This window comes from Dromiciops gliroides, chromosome 4 (assembly GCF_019393635.1).
Source record: "Dromiciops gliroides isolate mDroGli1 chromosome 4, mDroGli1.pri, whole genome shotgun sequence".
NCBI lineage: Eukaryota > Metazoa > Chordata > Mammalia > Microbiotheria > Microbiotheriidae > Dromiciops > Dromiciops gliroides.
In genome coordinates this window covers 104,418,130-104,424,129 of record NC_057864.1, presented here as the reverse complement: position 1 = coordinate 104,424,129, position 6,000 = coordinate 104,418,130, and the positions used below count along the sequence as shown (strand labels likewise).

Genomic DNA, 6,000 nt, shown 5'->3' with positions numbered 1-6,000 from the left:
TGATGCATGGAGTGGGGGGGGGGAGGAGGGGATGAAAAAAAGAAGAAGAAAAAGAAAAGTAAGGCAGCTTTTTCCCCCTCTTCCTTTGTTATAATCCAGTCTTTTAAAAATGTGTGGAGTGAGCTCAGGAGGGGAGGGGGTGGCATCTGATGTGGGTGGAGGGTGGTATATGATAAGGAGGTGATGTGGCTTTGGCTGAATTCGAATTGAATTGGATTTTTGCTCTTTCTCTAATTGATTGGGACTTCGGAATTGCGGGCGGGTTGCGATCCCACTGTTGTCTGGGTCCTGAAAGGATCGGGTTATGAATTGGCTCTAAGAGAAGAAGCAGGGTGGATGTTGGATTGGGGGAGATTTGTAGGGAAGGGGTGGGGGTGTGCGGTGTGCGGATCGAAAACACCTGGGAGAAGCTTGCTCCCTGGCTCAGGAGCTGCTGGATAGTGTGAAACTAGAGAGGTTGTGTAGGGTTTCCAGCAGTAGTTATCACATACAGAGATGGAAATCGGAGGGGGATGTGGTGTAGAGTCCTTTTTACCAGCAGGGTGACTTGGGGTGGTTAGGGGTGGGGGAGGCGAGAAGGAAGGGGGAGGGAGAGAGACTGAATCTGGCTAAATGCCAATTCCCTGAAGTTCAGTGCATCGGTTGTCATTTCATACCTTAATACATATTTATGTCTGCGCTGAAATAGGTTTCATAATTAACTCCCGGAGTCATCCGCAGAGGTTAAAGGGACCCCAAAGATTTGTGCATTGATTGGGTACCACTGCTGTGTGTGCTTGTGCGCGCGCGTGTGTGTGTGCCCCGTGCTAACCCATTGAGAAGAATAATTATTTTTCTCGACTGGAAGCTACAGCAGAGAATCAGACAAGGGGGAGAAAGAGAGAGAGAGATCGGAGAAGGGGGGAGAGAGAGAGAGAGAGAGAGAGAGAGAGAGAGAGAGAGAGAGAGAGAGAGAGAGAGAGAGAGAGAAGAGGAGAAGAAGAGGAGAGACAAAGGGAGTGAGTGCAAGAGAGAGGAGAGACGACTTAGCATCAGAAACTGTGAGTACCGAGAGAAAACAAACAGACAGAAAGTGCCGAGAGTCAGGGACTTACCAGCTGGGATTGGGGGGAGGGGGAGGCTGGAACTGACTCTTTGCGGTTGGGGTTTGACTGAGGAAGGGGGAGAGTCTTGAGAAGGGTTAGGGGGAATTGGGGATGAGATGCTCTGAGGCTGTTGATTAGCCCCTCTAGTGCTAGCCCGAATTTCTCTTCAGTTTGCCAATGGGAGCTGGGAACCCCGCTCTCTTCACATTGTCTTTGTTCCCCTTTAAGATTTCTTAGCTAGTGGGATTCTGAGGGCAGTGTGTGAGAGGGGTAACTGAATCTCCCCTGGTGAGACAAGTAGCCATGTTTCAGGATGCCGGTGCTCAGATGTTTTCTACCTTTGCCCCTTAGGGAGATGGATGATGTTGGTGTTGGACAAGATATATGGACTTGCTGTCAGGTGGCGAGAGGGGGTGTGGGCAAGACTTTTGGAGATATTTGCATATATGCTTGTGTCAGGGAAGGAAAAAGTAGAGATGTCCTCTAGGGACAGTCAGTCAGGTGGTCTTCAGGGATATTGAGAGGGCACAATAATTTTATAACCATTCCCAGTTACAAAATTAATTGACTAGGGCTACATAGATGTCATGGTGGGGGAGGGGCTGCCATAAATGTTCCTCTAGTTGCCTATCCCAATGTGTCTTAGTTTAGCTCTAAGTGCTCCAGGCCTCTTCAGCTCCACCCACCCCAATATGCTTCATTAAATCCCATACATTTCAGGGTAGCCCCATTTCAGTATTCCTAAAGGGAGGTTTTGAAGGTTGGAGTTTGGGGACTTCCCAAAGGAAAAAGAAGCAAGAATACTTAGATGAGTGGAAGTTTGGGATTTCGAAAGGCAAATGAGGGATGGAGCTGGGCTAACCCCCTTCCAGAGAATGAGAGGTCATTACCTAGCTATGACCACTGATGGGCAAAAACTGACTGGTCATCAGCTCCTCTCTTTAGCAAGATAACCTGAAGGAGGTGCTCTGGGGCCCAGGAGGAAGAAAATTCTACTTCTCCAAATCCTAGGTTTCTATTTTGCTATTGATTTCTTTGCTCTGGGCTCCTCAGAAGCTGGGCACTAAGAGAAGGGGCTTTGTTCTTTGCAGTTTCTCTGAGGGTGTGACCATCATCTTCCTCACCCATGAAAGACTAAATTCAGATTTGTACGAGACAGTAAACTCTCCAGAGAAGAGGTTTCCGTAGCCCTTGTTCATCCACTCTATTTTCTCATTCCTCTGCCTGCCCCTCTTCATGGGGAAGTTCTTTCTTATATTTAATATAAATCCTTCCTATCTCTGTCTCTGACCCACTCCTGGGTTTATAAAACATTATAAAAAACAGGTGGAAAGGGCACTAAGTAGTAGAAACGAAACCCCTGTCCTATCTCTGTAGTTCATCCTGGGAGTGGAGGAGGAAAGACAAAATTCCCAATCTTAGGTGATAGGGTGTCCTTAGAACAGTTCCTTAAGTCAATTCTAACTTCCTATCAATCCACCCAGACTTGAGATTTCATTAATGTGGGGGAACACCCAGCATGGAAATGCCTTTCATAGATTCAGCTCATCAAGTCATCTATAAATTATAGTCTCTGAGAGTTGTTTGGGGCCACTGAGACATTTGTGACTTGCCCAGGGTCAATCAACCAGAATGTGATCCTGACACCACACTTGAACATTGAACCTAGGTTTTCCTATTCCACGGCTAATCTTCTGTCCATCAGGCCATGTTCCTTTACAGGTCTGGAGCATAAAGCCAACCAAAACTTGTCCCTTAGACCTAAAAACTCCAAGTTCCCTGGGAAATCAATCTCAGATCAGCAGTCCCAGAGAGGAAGAAGAAATCATGCCCCCAGGGGAGAGGTGGTTTTAGATAAAGAAGCAGGGTGAAGCAGACACCTCAATTCCAGATGAGGCAGAATGATGATGACAAATTGGAGACAGCAAAGATCCTTAGGAGATCTCTGCCCAGCTTCCTGAACCCCCTCCCCCCCTTCACCTCCTCTTCCCAAGACAGTTTCCTTTTTACCTCTTCCTCAAACTATTTCCCTCCCCTTTTTGAGAAGAACCTTCTGGGAAGACTTTCAGGTATTCAAATGAGGGTGAGAACCATTCAAGAGTTCAGCCATTTGATTGGGGTGGGGGTGGGGAGATGGGTGTCATCTTAATGTGTCTGACTGTTGGGGGCATTAGGAGAAAAGGGGAAAAATTAGGGGAAGAGGGGGAGAATCTGAGGAGTGGAGTACAGAGAGGAGAAAGCAGAGATTGTGAGAATTTTAATTTATTTTTATCCAGATGAATGATAAAGATGCAAAAGTCAAAGATCTTTTTTCATTTTTTTTTCCTTTTGCAAATAACTTGGAATTTCTGGGTAACTGAAATGTCTTGGGAAGAATTATGGAGGGAGGCAGGAAACCACTGCCAAGGTCACTCCCATCCTCATCCCAGACAAACAGGTTAAGAAAGAGATAAAATAACAAATCAAGTGCAGGACTAGAGCAGTCTGGGCTGGGACAAGACCCATGGTCTATGCCCTCGGTGGTTTTTCCTTTCTCTGAGCCTCCCTTTGCCTGCCTTTATCCCCTTTGGGGGAATCTATTGGCCTTCCCTTTCCCTAAAGCATTCAGTGGCTTGTTAGCTTTCTGGGTCAGACTATGTATGCCAGGTATCTTTGTGGGGAGTCAGATTGGTAACCTGTCCTTTTGTCCTCAGAACAGGGTGGAGAAGAGGAAGAGGGATGTGTGTGTGTGTGTGTGTGTGTGTGTGTAGAAAGCCTGCTTGATGCTTCCCAGCTACCTAGAACTCCAATATGGATCCTAACTCAACAAGGAAGTTGTAGAATTCTTCCTCCAGAAGGCAGTGGGACAGGTAACTAGGTTCTCAGAGCATCTGCCCTTTTCAAATTATTTTCTCCTTAAGGAAGGGCCAGAACCTTAGGAAACTCTAACTAGTAGGCTAAAAAGGCATAGGTACCTTGGCTTATCTTGTCCAGGGTTTAAAGCACAATAAGGTCCATCTAAGACCTAATTCATCCTTTGGAATTCACAGGAAGCAGACTTTAGGATCCATCCTAGATGAAACCCCCAACCCAGGAGATAGTTCAGAAAGACAGTGCGAACCTGGCCACCTTAGAGTCCGTCTATGGGGATGAACTAAAGTCAATTGACTTCCAGGGATTGTGGAAGAGATTTTTACCCTGCCCACCCATCCTACTAGCCTTAACATTAACAGATTCTCCTTCTCTGAATCCCCAGGATGGAGAAGAAAGACTTCAGCACACAGCTGGGCCTTCAAGAATAAACTATCTCCCCCACTTCCCATCTCCTCCCTACTCTTCCCTTGGTTTCTTCATTTCTGTCCAACTGATTCTTGGGTCTGTATCCCAAAGAGATAAGAAAAAAATATATATACAAAAATATTTCCATTTATTCATTCATTCAATAGATGTTTAGTACTATGTAAGACACTGTGTCTCTCATCTGACATTCCTGTCATAAAAGCCTATACTGCCAGATGAAATGATGTTAATCTGCTGCCCAATCTACCCCTGTGTCTCTACAAGAGGTGATCAGTTTTTGCTCTTTGTCATTGAAGTAGAGACAGCTACCAGATTTGGTGCCTCCTGGAAGAATTACAGAGGGAAATTTCCAGTTAAGACTTTGAATTGCAGAACCTTAGAGTTGTAAGTCACCTTATGGAATCCCTATGCAGGAATCCCATCTATGATATCTCTGATAGGGGCCCTTCCCTGAACACTTTCAGTGATGTTCACTACCTTCTGAGGAAGCCTACTTTTTTTTTTACTTTTTTTCGGGGCAATGAGGGTTAAGTGACTTGCCCAGGGTCACATAGCTAGTAAGTGTCAAGTGTCTGAGGCCGGATTTGAACTCAGGTCCTCCTGAATCCAGGGCTGGTGCTTTATCCACTGCGCCACCTAGCCGGCCCGGAAGCCTACTTTTAATGGATTGGACTTGGAGTTAGATGCCTGGATTAAAATCCTACCAAGGACATTTCCCTGGGGAAATCACTTCTTTCAGGGGATCAATTTGCTCATCTGTAAAATGGGGATAGTCCTTGCACTATCTACCTTTGTAAATCTCAAGTGGCTATACAAATGTGAGTTGCATTGGTAATTTCTAGTGGTTAGACACTTCCTTTTAGTGAATTAAGATCAGTCTTCCTATACATGTCCCCTATGAGACATGAGAGTTTCATGTCTGGGAAACGTTGAAGGCTCATTACACTTCTCATTTCTCTCCTCGAAAGATAGGTTCCTTCTCCCAGAACCCCTTCCTCATTCTTGCTCCTCTTCCATTTGGATCACTGGAGTCATCTCCAGCCCTCCTTTGCTTGAGTTAGGTTTGGGATGGGATGAGGGAAGAAGTGTTTTGCAAACTTTAAAGTGATATATGTGTGAGCCATCATCAGCAATCATAATAATGTAATGACAATCAGGATATCTAAGAGCATATCTAAGAGTATCCTGGAGACAGGAGAGCAGGACACCCATTCAGGCTGGCAAAGGTGAATACTCCACCCTGGGAAAGTCTGGAGGACAGTCTCCAGAGAGCTCCTGCCAAGGGCAATTAGAGGGATGACACTTCCCAGACTCCTAGGAAAGGGATCTTGGGGTTTTCCTGTGAAAGAGGATTTGGCTTTAAGGCTGGATCCTAGGGTGGTGGGGCCTGGCTGCTCCCTGGAGGGACAGATGGAGTAGTGATCTTTCTTAGCAGTAGTGATTCCAGCAGGGGGTGGGGTAGGGTGGGGTGGGGTGGGGGATTACCAGATAGGGTTGTCCTCATAGTCCCTGTTTTGCCATCAGGGAATACACAGCAGCAGTATGAGGTCAGGGTCACCCTAGCCCCTTCCCCCCCTCCCCGCTGCTTTGTTCTATCTTCTCATTCTCTCCATCTCCCTTCCTCCTTTCTTCTTTT

The 6,000-nt window shown here is 46.2% G+C and overlaps 1 long non-coding RNA gene across 1 annotated transcript in view; it reads left to right on the top strand.

Moving 5' to 3' along the window:
* The first annotated feature begins 957 nt into the window (after positions 1-957).
* LOC122725820 overlaps positions 958-6,000 on the top strand; it is a 41,581-nt gene continuing 36,538 nt past the window's right edge. Inside the window, exon 1 of the long non-coding RNA XR_006352758.1 lies at positions 958-1,040. This is a non-coding gene — a long non-coding RNA (uncharacterized LOC122725820). The remainder of the gene's footprint in view (positions 1,041-6,000) is intronic.